The sequence below is a fragment of the Acipenser ruthenus genome, chromosome 4 (assembly GCF_902713425.1).
Source record: "Acipenser ruthenus chromosome 4, fAciRut3.2 maternal haplotype, whole genome shotgun sequence".
Classification (NCBI taxonomy): domain Eukaryota; kingdom Metazoa; phylum Chordata; class Actinopteri; order Acipenseriformes; family Acipenseridae; genus Acipenser; species Acipenser ruthenus.
The window spans coordinates 86,794,028-86,810,749 of NC_081192.1; the positions used below are offsets into that span (position 1 = coordinate 86,794,028).

General features: G+C 38.0%; 1 protein-coding gene across 14 annotated transcripts in view; it reads right to left on the minus strand.

The window, feature by feature from the left end:
* Nucleotides 1–16,722, minus strand: part of LOC117400419 (microtubule-associated protein 4-like) — a 132,162-nt gene that overhangs the window by 104,121 nt on the left and 11,319 nt on the right. The window contains exon 1 of one of the 14 annotated variants that reach the window (XM_059023002.1): nucleotides 16,160–16,424. The exons of the other annotated variants lie outside the window; for them this stretch is intronic. The gene's annotated coding sequence lies outside the window, so the exon portion shown is untranslated. Of the gene's footprint in view, nucleotides 1–16,159; nucleotides 16,425–16,722 lie in introns of those variants that run through there. 14 annotated transcript variants of the gene reach the window in all.

A 16,722-nucleotide genomic window follows, 5' to 3' on the forward strand; every position in this document is an offset into this window, starting at 1 on the left:
TGAAACAATTAATCTCTAATCCCCCAATAATAATAAAAATATATATATATATATAACTTTTCTTTAAATATAACACCCGTACTCTCTGCATCACCAGGACAGTGTTTCCTCCTATCCTCCTAGTCAGTGGAGGGCTAAGCTGTTTCATGTTCCCTGTGCCGGAGGTAAAGCCAGCTTGCCTTTACTTGACTTGGCAGCACTTTACCCTGAGCAAGACAGACTGGCTTCAGTCTAATCTGTCTGCAGTTCAAACAGGGGACCTAGGGCTTGGGACGCTGCCCAGAGAGAAAGGGAGAGGGGGAGGGGGAGAGGGGGCGAGGGAGGGGGAATTCCAGAGATTGGGAAAGCAAAAAAAAAAAAAAACTTACCTAAAGTGCACTTTTCAGTTTTATTTCATGTTTATAAAGTGTTTTATTTCATGTTTATAAAGAGTTTTATTTCATGTTTTCTATTAACAAGACAGTGTCTTCGTAACCAAGCGTTTTGAAATAAAAATCCCCCAACAGAACATGTCCAATTTATTCCACTCATTTCTATCTGCAGTATGTGATTAATTATATTACATTTTTCCACAATCTATTCAGAAAATGCCTGACGCATGCTGATGGATGCAGAATGAGGCCGCACAGAACAAAGGCCATGCTTGTAACATACATACATACATACAAACATACAAACATACATACAATCAGCACTCGCATAGCCAACCCTATAAAATTTTGACTTCAGTGATGGTTAAATGCGTGTGACGCATATCTGATTATTTAATTTTGGCCCGTCCCAACTCTTGTATCTTTTTTGTATTCCCTGAAAACCGGACAATATCAAAAATACATCCCTGAAAGGACTGTGTTTTAAAATAAGTAGGCTTCCATGTATAGTTATATTTTTAACAGAAGCAGTATTTTAATTTTATTTCACTTGCCAAAACTAGAGACAACAACTTTTAAATCCATACGTATTATAGCAGTATGTAAAATTTTCCATTAACGACCCAACAGCAAAATAAAATCTAAATGTTGTCCATGCACAGAGCTGCATAAAACGTAAAAGGCAATGCAATTTAGCAAAACCAAAAGATTAAAAAAAAAACTTTCCAGAATTAAAACAGTATCCAAAGTCAGTATTCAAAACTGCAGAATATAGTGCTCGATAAGGCCCTAATGTCACAGTTCACTTGAAAATGAAAATGCACAAAAGCAACAAAAGATCACAGATAAACCAAAAAAAAATACATCACAGTATCTAAAACTGTTTAATGATTAACTGTTACATTACCATAGCTTGTCTCGTTCGCTTTGTTTTGGCAGCATTTTCATGAAACTGGAGGAAGCGCTGTGTAACTACACAATATAAGACAGACTGATATGGGATTAGAGAGAATTAATAAAAATTTTTTAAAAAAGCGGGTTGATATCTGTCACAACCCGCGTGACAGATGGTGACGGAGTCGGGAATCGCACGTGACGGGTAAGTGCATTAAATTGTTAAGTATATATAAATGAGGATTGATTTTATTCTTAATACAAGGGCGGTAAAACGCGACTGACGTGTATCTGGGTAACGGATATCCGAGTGCTGACTGTATAATTTTTTTGCATTCGGTTAGTGGTACCATCATTAAAAACTCGGCCTCAGTGTTTTAGAGGAACAGGTAATACAGAGTACTGTACCTGCGAAGCAGATAGAACACCCAGCACAAGCAGAACATCGAGTTCCTGAAGTGGAAACAGAAGAAAAGGAAGGGACGCTGTCTGTGCGCAATGACATCATCAGCCAGTGCAGACCACAGAGTCTGGGTAAGGGCGTCTGCTAAGAAATAAATAATAATAGAGACTCTGCTCCATCTGCAAGAGCGGTCAGTCAGGGAACACGGAATAATGAAGTACCGAGGGAATTTTTACACACAGTCCAGCAGCATTAGTGAACACCATAACCAGCAATTTACGATTATTGTTCAAACAATGCACAAAGTAATTTATATTTAGGGCTTGAAGTTTTTGGTTTTAACCGATAATAACGGAAAAAAAACCCTGAAGACCTATTTAGAAAATACGGTTTTTATTTTTTTACACCGATAAACCTGGGTTTCGGCAATATATTTTGAATAATGTCAATCATTCACTACTTGTTCTACATAAAGAAAACTTCTTTCAGAAGGCGGGCAGTGTGCAAAGACATTGCTACTGACCAATAGGCCATTTTTGTGGTCCTACATAATAGAATACACTCGTTCAAGTGACTTCTGACGGATGGGTTGAAAAAAAACCAACACATCGCTGACAAAAAATAATAAGAAGCTATAGTGTTGTAAGATTATTTTTGTTATTGTTTAGGACCAATACATTCAGGACCAGTAATTATTTTAAAGTCAGGTTAACATTTATATTTACAAAATTAATAATTAGTGTAAAATATACATTTTTTTTTATATAAAACATCAGTATTACGATTAATAAAATAATTGTAATAAATAAAAAAAAATACTTACTGTTAATAAGTCAATTGCTTTGCAGAATTGCTTTGCAGTAGTGTATTAGTGTTTGCATAGACGCCTAATCCATGGGGCAGAAGGGGCACATGCCCCTCCACTTTGAATATTGGGGGGGGTCAAACTACATATTTTGCCCATCCACTTGTTTTCATTCATTATTTATGTATTATACCTTGTTGTTTGGCATTGATTTGTTTTAAAATCTTTAAAAATAAAATATAAAAATGGAAAAGTATTCAGGAGGATGGACCACATTTATAAACAATCACCAAGGCCTGCACCGTGGCTAACGTTAGCTAACAGTAAGAAAAAAACGTTGTTAAGTGAATGTGAACTCGGCAGGCGGTCAGGAGAGACGATTAATATCTGAAATACAGGCATATATTTTTTATTTATTACTCGCAAAAATATCTGAAGGAAGAGAGAGTATAAAACCATTATTAAAACAAAAAAATGTAGGAAGAGAGAGTATCAGACCGTTACTAAAAACGAAATAATGCTGGGTTTTAGAATTAAAAATGAGGGTAATGTTGCCGCGGGGCCATGAACAAGTTCAATTCCCACCAAAATCTTTTATTTTTAACTTAGATTAAACAGTAGTAAATATATCAAAAAGAGGCACTTCAAAATCACACAAGTCTGATTTTACTTTAGTGAAAACGTTGGCTACAATGTTTTTCATTAAAAATGTGTAACTTAGTTGCTCTTTGCTGATATTAATGTTCAGCTTTCATATCGAAACGTGTGGACTTACTAATAATTTAAACTCACATTTGTTTAATAATAAACATTTCAGTGTGTCCCTGAATGACTAAAAATTGTAGAAATACATGCTGATTGATAAAAAGGGCAGGTCAATATTTACCAGTGTAGATCATGATATACTTAGATTTCAGTATATCGTCGACTCAATCGGTCTGTGGCAGGTAAATCTCACATACTTAGCGCATCAATTTCAATTTATTTATTTATTATGGTGCCTAAGGATGCGGGAAGTGAGAGTGCTGTCGGTGCAGCCAAACACAAGCATTCCCTTGTTAACGTATGAGCAGTATATGGTTGATCTGCAGTTCATGAACAATTCGTTCTTTTTGAACGACTCATTACGGTGAATCATGGGAAATCGGATCAGAGTCCCGTCTGAATCGGTTCTTTTGATTCACCCAATGAACCAATTGCGTGACACACAGGAGTCGAGTTACCAGCCTATCAAAACTCATGAAAATGATTGAGAAACGCTTGAGTCCGGCTGATTCGTTGTAACAAGGAAACCGGGTTGTCTATCAACTCATTGAGAGTTATGAAACTGAACCCTATGTGCCATGTTGTCGTGTGCAGAGGGTTAACGGTTTTGCTTCAAAGAATTTGTATGTTTGCCAGATAGTTATTGCAGTAAATCTAAGTATATCAGACACCTTACTTTAAAGCCCATAACAAAAGTGCGATCATTTCAAACTGCAAAATGAGTTTTGCCGTGCTTAAAGTATTTATAAAAAAATTAATTCAAAATCTGATATGTCGTGTGGCTATTGTGATTGTTACGTTTTTCCATTCTGGTGGTGGCTGAAATCTGAATGCCTATAATGGGTTTGTTGCAAATCAGTATAATCAATGGCAATGTTGTGCTTTGGCAACATTTAACTTCTCGTAGCAGTGTTGTATGGTAGGGAGGGATGATCTGTCAAATCAAATAGAGGCGCTCACTTACAACCCCTTATAAAGAAGACGTAAGTAATTCAATTGACTTATTATTTATTAATAATAAAAAACACATAACCCAGACACTATGGATTCTAGCTAGCTATTTCCCGTTAGTGATGTGCAGTTCATGAACGATGCGTTCTTTTCCATTCAAATAAACCTTCTAACCACGTGATTCGGTCTACATTGACTGGTTTTATTCATTGAATCAGTGAATCAAATGAACAAATCTTTTTAAATCGACTCACCAAACTGAACTGAATGAAATGAATCGAGTCAGTAAAAAGAATCAAACTGCCCATCACTAATCTGCAGTGCCTGTAATATTGTCACAAATTGGCTGTGAGGGCTGGCATTTAGTGTTTAAACCAATTAGCAATAAGCATTGCAATGTGAGGGCGGGTGCTTGCAGTTTCAACCTATCAGCACCAAGCACTGCTCTGCTATAGAGATTGCTTACTTTCCGAAAGTCTTGTAGCAGCTGGTTTCTGAACTGAGCTCAGCAATGTCTGATGACAAAACGCAGCACTACATTTAAAACAAACCTAAGCAAGGAATATTTTAACTGTTAACATTCATATGTTAATATATATGTCAATAAACAAGCCATATTATTACATGTTGTACATGTTATTGTTTGGGTTTGTTTCGCACTTCCCTTTAATAAGCTGCATGTTGGAATTATAGGTACTGTACAGCATTGTGCAGATGTGCCACTGGAACCGATTCTGCCATGTGGTGCTACTTGTGTTTGTACTTAATAAATGCTCAGTTAGTAAATATTCTATATTTTATGCTGAAATACCTGTCCAATTTTGTGGGTTTACTATTACAAAAACAGTAACTTGAAAAAGATTTAGGTAAAAATTTGGTTTCCAAGAGCTTCTTAACAACAACAAAAAAGTCACCTCACTTTGCTCGGCATTTCTTCTGTGCCTTTGCCCCTCCACTATTAAACAAAGTTATGCGCCCCTGAGTGTTTGCCTTCTAATGGTTTGTATAAAGTTATTTAATGGTCTTGTATTCAATAAGCTTTATTGATAAACCAGGAAGTGAGTTGAGAAGATGGAAAACAATGCGTACAAGGTGTGAGCTGCAGTAACAAAAGTGTAGGATTGTATGAAGTCTGCATCCAGCTCCAGAGTTATTTCTTCACCACATCCAGACCCCAACATTGCAGTGTGATAGATATGCGGGTGGAAGGGGATGCAAAACGAAATACTTCTCGGATTCAACATGCAGGCAGAGTTCTAAATTGCCTGAACCCTAAATGTGAACATCCTCACTTCAACACAGTAAGTTAACATTTGTATATGTATTAGTGAAACGTGTATGCAATTTATTATAGAAACTGAACACTGATGAACTTAAATGTTTATGCTTAATAACCGATTTTGCCAAATAATAATAAAAACCAAAATAAACACCCCTGAACTCAACAAAAAATAAAACCCAAAAAATTCAAGCCCTATTTATATTGTATTACCAATAGTCAGAAATGTGCTGTCAGCTACCTAAACAAGATTGAGGCCAGACTATTTGACTTTTGAAGACCAACAAGCAAGTTCAGTAAGGCTGCCACCTTTTTTGTAAACTTGCACTACGGTGAAATACACAAAAGACTGGTTCCCAGAGCTGTCGTAATGCAGAATCGTGATTGTCACAGCGATCAGATATACTGTAGCTACAGGATTATTGTAGCAATTAATAGAATGGTCAAATGGACAAGCAACAGCACAAAATCAAACCAAGAGCTTATTGCATGAATGTAGCTTGACTTCAAAGGTTGAGAAGCACATCAGTCCCATTCGATCATTGCTAAATCAGTACGAAAGCATAAGCATGAACCTGACACAGAGCAGCTACTGCAGAGTATTATTTATTTATTATTATTTATTTCTTAGCAGACGCCCTTATCCAGGGCGACTTACAATTGTTACAAGATATCACATTATACATTATTTTTACATACAATTACCCATTTATACAGTTGGGTTTTTACTGGAGCAATCTAGATAAAGTACCTTGCTCAAGGGTACAACAGCAGTGTCCCCCACTGGGGATTGAACCCACAACCCTCCGGTCAAGAGTCCAGAGCCCTAACCACTACACTGTCCAAAACTATTACTAAAAACTACTGTGTGCTAATACTCGTACTCAGAATTGCCTTTAAGTATTTATTGGCAGTTATTAAATAAATCCATTCATTAATTTGCTAATTTCAAAACAAGAAAAGCTGTCATTCCCTTCCCTTTACAATTGAGTACTACTCAATGGCAATTAACTTCCACATGAAGTGTTTTAAAAGATTGGAATCTAAATCTCATGCTTACTACAGTACTGAGGCATAAATCAGCAAACAAGTTCTTTTTGGAATATCAGACAGGTAACACAACTAAATCAATCCATTCAGACAACGTTTCTATTAACAAGAAGATTATGCAAAACAAATACAAACTTTACTCAAGCATCGTTAATGGACACTGTAGCTTGACACGTGACGCTCAAAATAAGGCACCAGGACGCTTAAACAATCAATGAATGTTTAGTGGAGGCTTGTAAAATAAAATCCATTAGCCAGGCAATTCTATTTATAGATGCGCTCCAGTAAAGCGGTGTTACCTCATGAAGCACTGCACATGAAGACTGCACATCATGCATGGGTGTATGCAAAAAGACTGTGAATAAATATGAAATAAAATGACCTTACACTATACGGGGCAGCAGTGTGGCGTAGTGGTTAGGGCTCTGGACTCTTGACTGGAGGGTCGTGGGTTCAATCCCTGGTAGGGGACACTGCTGCTGTACCCTTGAGCAAGGTACTTTACCTAAATTGCTCCAGTAAAAACCCAACTGTAAAAATAATGTGATATATTGTTACAATTGTAAGTCGCCCTGGATAAGGGCGTCTGCTAAGAAATTAATAATAATAATAATAATACTCCATCTTTCCTTATAAACACTACAGCTGACCTCTACATTTGACATGCATGTCTTTCACAATGGTTAACCATTTAGGTAAAATCCTTGGAAAATAAACTGGGGGGAGGGGCAGGTTTTTTATTTTTCACCAACATCCGAAGGAGACACTATTATGTATAAATGTCATGTTTTACCCAGCATGCCGTGTGCTTGCATGTGACCGCAGTAATGCAGTATATGGCATCGGTGGTATTGCAAGCTTTTTGCTATTTTGTTACATTTCTTTTTATTCATATTTTGTTAAAATTTCAACTTATATTATAATGCCACCTCCAAGTCATCAGAGTGTGAAATGCGATTATTGTAAAACAGAAACAGAAATGAGATGAGCAGAGCTTGCTCATCACACAAATGTTTATCAAATGCTCTTTTCTTTACAAAACACTGCATTAAGAGACTGAGGGCCATATTTACTGTTATCGGGATGGTGAGTGAGTATTTGGTTAAATGCGTTATACCATTCTATATATTCGTTCCATCAAAAGTTCTCAACTATATATACAGTATTTTAAATGTGTAATTCCCACGATCAGCGAGTTTATTTATGTGTTGCGTAATGGCAATATAATTAGACTCCTGACTGGAGTGTCATTTACACAGCACATCTGAGTTACAGTAACTCCCTCCCAGCACACATACCCGCGTGTGATACAGTACCCAATTCGACCGTGTGTGTGTACTCTATATGTCATTTTCTCTTTTGGTAAATTAAAAAAAAAAAAATGCACTTTTCCCTAAATTACTAAAAATATTTAATGAAAAAACAGAAGTCACGCAAAACGATGTTTTGATTGTGCTATTTGTACTTTGCAATTATCCTTTTATTGTTTTCCAGGACCCCCAGTAAATGAGGCCTTGGTCTCAATGGGTAAATCTCCTGGTTAAATAAACAAATATAGATCAATAAATAAGGATCAATAAAGGAAGCTCTGCACATTTCTGTTCCCAGATGCTGGATAATAAAAAGGTTTGACGAGCAGGTCACAAAAATGTTACATTTGATCTTTTTCAGTTCTCTGCAGATTAGGCTAAAGTGTTTTAAGATGCTGGTTGTGAGAGAGAGAAACAGAACGAGAGATAAGAGGGAGCGGGAGAAAGGGATGAACTGGATAAATCCCAACTAATATATTATTCCATGGAACATGCCCCCATGAGGGTAGAAGAGTAAAGCCTGGCAGCCCAGCTGGCCAAAGAAAGGGATTAGATATTTATCCGAGACCCCTAATCAGAACCCAGTTGAGGCCAGGCAGAGCCAGTGCCACCCTCCCCCATCCTTCTACCATCCCTCTCCCCTGAGTAACTGCTGTCAGAAAGAGAGGAGGGCTATGCTGGAGACATACATTGAACATAACATAAAACAATGTAAAATTATCCCATCCTTAGAGGTCATGTGCAAGGAATCGAAATAACTTTTTATAAATGCAACCACAAGGGTACTATCTATCTATCTATATTGATATATATTGATTATATATATATATATATATATATATATATATATATATATATATATATATATATATATATATATATATATATATATATATTTTATACAAAAAAAATTGACTGTAGAAATTATAAATTCAAAGAAAAACATGAAATTATAAACAATTACAGTAAGTATTTAGGCTCAGATGTGGTGTATTGTAGGGTGTGTGTCTATGTGAATTCAGGGAGTGCCCCTCATCCCTAGGAAGGGTGGGCAGAGAGGTCACAGAGCTAAACGCTTCAGTGCCCAAAATCACAGGGCATCCAGAGGACACAAGTCCAGCTTGCCTGCCTGCCTGCCTGTCTGCTGGCTGCTATCACAGTAAATAACGCTGGGAGAAACTGTCTAAAACTTCCCTTTGCCAAGACACTGCAGTAACGTGGTGCCAGGGCATGGGGAAACAAGATTCATACATTTTGTTCAAACTGTCAGATCCCATCATTGAGAAAAGATGTTTGGTACAGAGTTTAATCCGAAGTGTCTGTCTTTGTTAAAGTTTCAATAGTTCATACAATGGTCTCCAAAAGGTTGTACAAAGCATGATATCTGGCATTGCACTAGGCTGAAGAAATCTCTGTTTGCTTTCAGTTAGTGTTGCATTTTCATGATCATTTCACCTGGAGGGTTAAATTGACCCCACACCATCAATGGCTTCTTTCCTGTCATTAACCAACTGCTTCCCCCCGTTGACTGACACGCTTTCAGTCACTAACATGACTAGTCATTTCTGGACAGACGCCCAACAAGTTCTGTCAACCACAGAAAACGATTAAAATCAACTTAATTCTGAGAGCAGAGATTAATCTACGACTAAAATGTTTAAAAGATACATGCTATGAGTCTGTGTTTTAAAATATTTTTTTCATTTTTTGTGAAGATAAAACAGATTCAGACCTGCCTGCCTGCCAGGGCTCTCCACACAGCATCCTGATCCCAGGCACACTCTTAGGAGATGCTCAGCGACTAGGAAGCATCTGAAGCATGTGGGTTTATTAATACACCCAGCACAGGGCTCCTCCGTCTCCAGAAGGCTTTCTAGTCTCTGGGGAGAGAGGTCTGACCAGCACGCAGCAGCTGAGCCAAAACGCCCCATCACTGCTAGTGCACTTCTACTCTGCATTAATCATTGATATGAAAACAGTTCTCAGAGAGTGCTCTCCTCTTTCTCTCTCCCCATGTGCTAATTCCTAGTCCTCAAGGGTCCAAGTGTCTGTCTGTCTGACTGACTGACTGTCTCTCTCTCTCTCTGTCATTGAAAAACATTTACCAGCAACTGCAGGTTTAAAGGTAAACACAAAATACATTTTAAAAGTATTTTACTAATTTTTTTTAAATAAAAAATGTCCTGTTTTTACGAAGACATTGCATCAACTTGCCCGTTTCATAATTAATAGCATCTTTATGCTTTGTAAAACCACTTCAATGGATTAAGGACTAAATACTGAAGAAAAACAAAGATTACTAGAAATAGTAAACAGATTTATTTTTTGAGGCCAATTTAAAATGAAAATGTATCTGATAAGTTTAAATGGAAAGGGTTTAGTCTATTAAAACCTGGATTTACAGCCATATGCTTTGAATGCTACAGTTTTGCACCATCTCACAGTACAATATGAATGATGACCCTTATTTGCAGACCTTCAGTAATACCCACCAGATTAAAAACAAAAACCAAAAGTATCCTGTTGCATAAAGCTAAATTGAGGACTGCCAAGTGCTGATGTTACTGAAGCTGATGCAGCTGTGAATGTTTGCTGGGATAGAATGTGGCCTAATTCATTTAGGTAGACTCCTGCCTTCCTACAGTAGTTATGCAGCGAGGCACCCATTGTCAGATAGGTGTTGCAATAAAACACCAGCTGTCCTGGTTAAACACAAAGAACCTTCAGTAAAGCAGTCCCTTATCTCCCCACTGCAATGCTAGTGAAGCGTCTGTCTTCCACTATGTCAAAACACAACAATACCCTATTGAGACCATTCAGAACCAGGTCCTAATCTACTTATCATTTGGTTTAGTGGGACTTCAAATCAACAGATGCTGGGTCTTTAAAATGGGTTTCAATTTCTAACAAGCCCCGACGGATTGAGGGACCACCTTCACAGCACCAGTTAGGGGGGTACCCCTTATAGACGTTTACCATGGTATTTTTGCACACTTTTCCCATGTTTACACAATTAATTTACTATACAGGGGTCTAGACTGCGACAGTCTTTTTGAGGTTAGGCGCCATTAACACATAAATACTGCCTCTCGCTAGCTTTTAAGGACCATGATCGTGTAAACATGAATCATAATGAAGTGTCATTCTGGAACAGTGATCGGCTAAACACGATAAAAAAAACGCATTTTGTTTCTTTGACTTACTGGGCCACCACACTTTGCAGTATAGCTTGTTAATGCATATAATTGGATAGGGGAGTTGTTGAATTTCACTGCTTGCTTTTTTTCTTCGTGTGACATCACTGAGACGGGCATTACATTTTCAAAGGGCAAAGACATTTTCAGCAGGTAGAAACAAAATGACACAAGAACTTGTTTACAGCTAAGAAAAAAACGGGAACACACTGTAAACCCAATGCATTTTACTTGTAGTTATATTAGAACATTTATTCTGTCTCATGTGTTTTAATATATATATATATATGTTCTTACAACATTTATAAATATCGAGAAACGAGTGATATAAGCAGATACTATTTCATGAACTAAATTTATTAGGTATGTTTTTTTTTCTCTGTATTACTGATAATGGAATGAATAACTACACCATGTAACAATTTTTCTTTTTTTTTTTGGTTCCTGGGTAGTAAGTGTTATTTCCTAACTGCTTATGCCTCAAAAGTATAGAAAATGGCTATTATTCCCCACAAACTTTGCTTTTGTGACCAGGACAGTGATATTTTGAAATTTACCTATTTCCAATGAGAAAACGGGCGAATTTGTGTCTTTTCGTTCACATAAAGTCAGAAAAAAACAACATATGAATCCAAATTAACATGTATTTATACTAAAGTAATACAAAAATGACTACAAAAGATTTAGAAGTGAGTAGTTTTTCGAGATTTACGATTATACTGTAAATCACTTTCATGAATCAGCCCCCAAATGTAGTCTCCCATCATGTTCTGATTATGATTCAAAAGTATACATTAGCGTATGCTGTGACCTGCGCGTCTTTGCTTGCTTGTATCTAATGCGTATATGATTGTGTTAACATTATTTTCTTTTATACATATAAAGTATTTTTGATTAAAAAAAAATAATAAATAATAATCATGACAGATTTATTTCCCTACAGACAGCATATTAGATCATTTCAATGCTTGCCCCATAGGCTTGAATTAGCAATGTTAAGTACTCAAAGATTAGTTTCAATGATTGGGAAAACACATAACTTTCTGCTGTTGGTGTGAAAAACATAACATTTCAATCCAAAATGCAAGCGTGAGTTAAAAGCAATTGGTGCCGACTGAGGTTGTAGAATTAGGACACCTTTGGCTGTAAAGACAAAGCACTGGCTGCCTCACATCTATCGTGCATTGTCTGTTTTTTTGCAATGAAATGATGAGACTCTTAATACTGGACATGGACAATAAACTGCTGTGCATCCCCCACATGGAGCACCTCGCTTCCACTTCCAAAAACACAGACATTAGAGGAAGAGCAAAGCATCTTGTACAGGAAATGGAAAAACTTGCTTTTGTAGGGTTGTGTCAGTTTCTACATGATCTCTTCACAGAGGTGTCAAAGCTTAGCCTTACACTCCAAAAGAATAGTCTAATTCTCCCCACAAGCTGTTGCAGCAATTGAGAGTTGTGTCTTGACAATTAAAAGTATGAGGGAAAAGCCATTAATTGGCAAACTAGAGACATTTTTGCAGCAAGTGGATTCCCAACCAGAGCCAGATCCACAGCAGCAGGGTCAGTCATGCAGCAGCATTTCAGGATATTAAACTTAAGGCCTCCCTCCCCACAGACCCATGACATTAAAAAAAAGACACATATTGAAAAAACTGTTGAAATCACAGTTAGGGGGTTTGAGTACAGGTTTGGCAACATGATTAAGCTTTCCACTGATGAGAGGGTTTCAGAAAGACCCCAAATTATTCAGTGTTTTTAAATGTTCTGCCATGATGCATGGTCTGATGATCTTGTGGATTTTGGTGATGAACAGTTAGAAGTCTTACTGAATTGGTATTGTGACCTTTTAGCAAGGTATGGATGCAGTTCACCCAGAATGGAGAATGCTTAAAATACTAGTCAAAGGTCAGTTTATGCAGCAGTGTGGAGTAGTGGTTAGGGCGCTGGGCTCTTGACCGGAGGGTCGTGGGTTCAATCCCTGGTAGGGGACACTGCTGCTGTACCCTTGAGCAAGGTACTTTACCTAGATTGCTCCAGTAAAAACCCAACTGTATAAATGGGTAACTGTATGTAAAAATAATGCGATATCTTGTAACAATTGTAAGTCGCCCTGGATAAGGGCGTCTGCTAAGAAATAAATAATAATAATAATAATAATAATAATAATAATAATAATGGATAAATCCCACCACAGTATGTGAATGGAAAGGATCATAGCGGAGTGAAGAGTGGCGCGGGACCATTTTGCTAGGAGTGTGGAGTGGAGTGGGTGAAGTGCCTGAGCCTCTGGCACCGCTCCCACTCCAATGCCCGCTCCAAAAGATGTTCTAAAAAGGTAAAATATTTGACACTGTACACATAAGATACGATCCACAAACAATGCAGCTTTTGCGATGTTCCGACAATATTGTGCAATCTATGAAATTGCCCTGTATAATTTAAGTTAACAAAATAATCAATAATATCCAATTTGCACAGTAAGAGTTTTATTACAACAGTGAAAGCCATTGCGTGCTTGTATATGAACCATGTTAATTGCAAATTTCACAAAGCTTATACAATTAAAACAATCTTTAACCACATGGTACGTGTAAAAGGGTCAGTGTATGTTAGGATCCCAAGCCTAAATACGACCCCATCAGCTTGGGGTTAAATTTCTTTTTTAGAAAGCTGAAATCAAGTCATGTTGAGGCGCAACGCAAGTTGGCTAAAAAATAAAAATAGCGTTTCCAGGGTTTCCTGAGTTTCTCGAGTTATTACGTGAGCTGGACATGTCTCGCTCATGTTATTGTGAGAGGTGGCCAGATAGTAACCAGGTAACCAAATTACTGTATCATCGTTAATGACATTGTAACATTGTTATCACCAAACACGGCAATGGATACTTTTCCAGACTTCCAGTCTTTTGATATTGGACGGCGTCCTAAAATCACATCTAATCTGTCATAATAGCAGAATGTTTTTGGATAGTTTCTGATTTTGTTATTGTGGTCCTTAATTTTTCTGTATTCCGATTTAAATGTTTTATTTTTTCCCTATATTGGAGCGCATTCCGACTCACACCCATAGAAAGTAGATTTTGAAACACTTTTTGATTTCAAAAAGATCCTTGAAGCTGACTTTGAATGACCTGATCTCCCCAAACTGTAATCAGTGATAGCGTTTCATCATGATTCCACGTTGCATAATGTGCTGTCATGTTAAATCATTTTTTGGGTTTTTTTTTTTTAAGTTAAATTACAGGTAAGCTATTATTTTATTTTTTCTAACAGTAATTTGCAACTGACATTGGCTTTCATAGAGACTGTTACTAAGACCCGGGATTCCATGATTAGTGACGTATTTTCTGCTCGGCCTGAATTAATTCGGGCCAGCCTGCATAGTGAAATGGTACCAAAGAACTCGGGTACGCACCCGATTTCAAGGCCAACTCGAGTTTTACAAAAACATGGAAACGCAGCATTGGGGGGGGGGGGGCAATTAGGGTGTGTACTCGAGTTGGCTTCACTGTGGAAACGAGGTATTATTAAACTCCTTGTGAATGAAGTAATACATTCCCCACGTTAACCCTCTACAGTGCAGTGAAAGGTGAAAGTCCTGAGACAGCATCACTTTCATCTGCATCACTGCTCCTCATATCCTATCCTATCCTACTGTCTCTGTGTGCTGATACACCTGTTTAAGCCTTTTCTATTACAATTTACACATAATGATAGTGACCAGCACTGACGTTTTTAATAGTAACATTTAGAACTTTACCTAAACATTTAACCATTGTCATAGATACTGTATGCATGTCAAACACAGAGGGTTTATACAGTAGGATGTGCGCAGTGTCTTTCCATGTACTGTACACATAAATCAGGGCTGGAAAGAAGACTCCCATTGCATAACAGATCGATCCATTCCTGGTTTTACTACGAGTTTAATAAGACACACCAGAGCCTGATACTGTATCTATGCACTGTGGCTCATCAAGCTTGTAGTAAAACCTGGCATGTGTCTTACTTCCAGCACTGCACTGCAAGTACGGATGGCCGGCTCTGCTACTCTACATCCTCTTCACAGGGAATTTCACAGGGTGATAATAACAGCTGCCACAACTGTATCTCACACAGATAGGGGGTTTGAATAGGAGAGCTCTGGACTTTGAACCACTGAGCCAGTGTGGAGGAGAACAAAGGAGAGGGCACGACCGGAGAATTGAGCAATCAGGAATTTACATTAACCGACACAGAAAAGGTGTGTAAATCTGAAATGGCTGCTGGTCAAACTTCTCATGTGCTAGATTTCAATACAAGAGATAAAATAGACACTTTCATAGAAACCTAGCAGTACCGAGGGCAACCGTTTTTCTTTTTCTTCTCATTATTTAATGTTCTTTCAAAATAAATAAATAAAATATTCTAATATTCTTACATTTTGTACAATACCATGTCCTTACTGGAGCAATAGTGATATACAGAGCACTAGTGGCATTATGTCTCATGAAATTATTATTATCTCAATACATCCCTGGCCATATAATACGCTCAGTTTTTGTTGCAGCTTCCAAGGTTTAAAATCTGTACCAGGGGTGATCTTGTTTCTTTTTGAAAAGGCATTTCTTGGTATGTTAACTTAAGGTTGTGAATTGTTGCTGCACCAAGAAACTGATTACAATCACATCCATGAGACGGCATGTAGATACACAGAGGTGCCCACCTCACAGACAACCAGAACCCTCCACTGACAGTATAAAGTGTGACAAGAACTCTAGCGGGTAAATCAAGATACTGCCATGTAGTGTTGTCACAACACGGTACAACCACGTTTATAAACACAGAGCATTCCCCTATTAATTACTATGAAGAACAGAACGTAATAATACAATTTACAAATGGAAGGAGGCTGTTTGGTTCCTAACAGCTGACTGATCTCAAAACCCTGTCAAGTCGGGTCTTGAAGGATGATTCAGCATCAACAGCATGGCTAGGCTACCCTCACCACTCCACCCCTTTTACTGTGTATTATTCAGGCTCAGCATATTCATAGCAAAGGCCGAAAGAGTACAGAGTCTACCCCTGGTCTCATACCTGATTTTTTTTTTTTCTTAAATAGGCTTACATGATCACAGGAGATTGAGCACCTACCTCTCTTCCACGACGTGCTGCTAACCCAGATGTCTCAGATAACCACAATCACAACGTGAAGATTTGAGACAGAAGCCACGCTCAGGGATCACTGCGCACTTTGGGGTTTTAACATGATATCCTGGTGATCACCGACTCCAACAGAATCTAGTCAGTGTGTCTCTGTACTGCCTCAATCTCTGCTTGACAGTGAAGAGGAGGGGGAGGAATGCTGCTGCTGTCCACAAAGACTGACACACTGACAGACACACTAACATACAGTAGACAGACACACAGACAGACATCCGGGCACAGACTGACACAGAATGCCCACACTGTGCAACTAAACAGTACATGATGCAACGCACCAACTACTTCCAAAGAGATGCCCCATCAGGTCACAGCAGAACAGGCCATTGTCTGACTGAACTATGCAGCAGGAATAAGGGGAGGGGGACTTATCTGAAAAAAATCTCAAAAGGGATTCCTAACCAATACTTTAAGTACTGCACAGAAACCAGAGGACACAGTTGGCAGGCTGCAATCCACAGGATTCTGACCACTACTGAGTTTGATTTGATAGG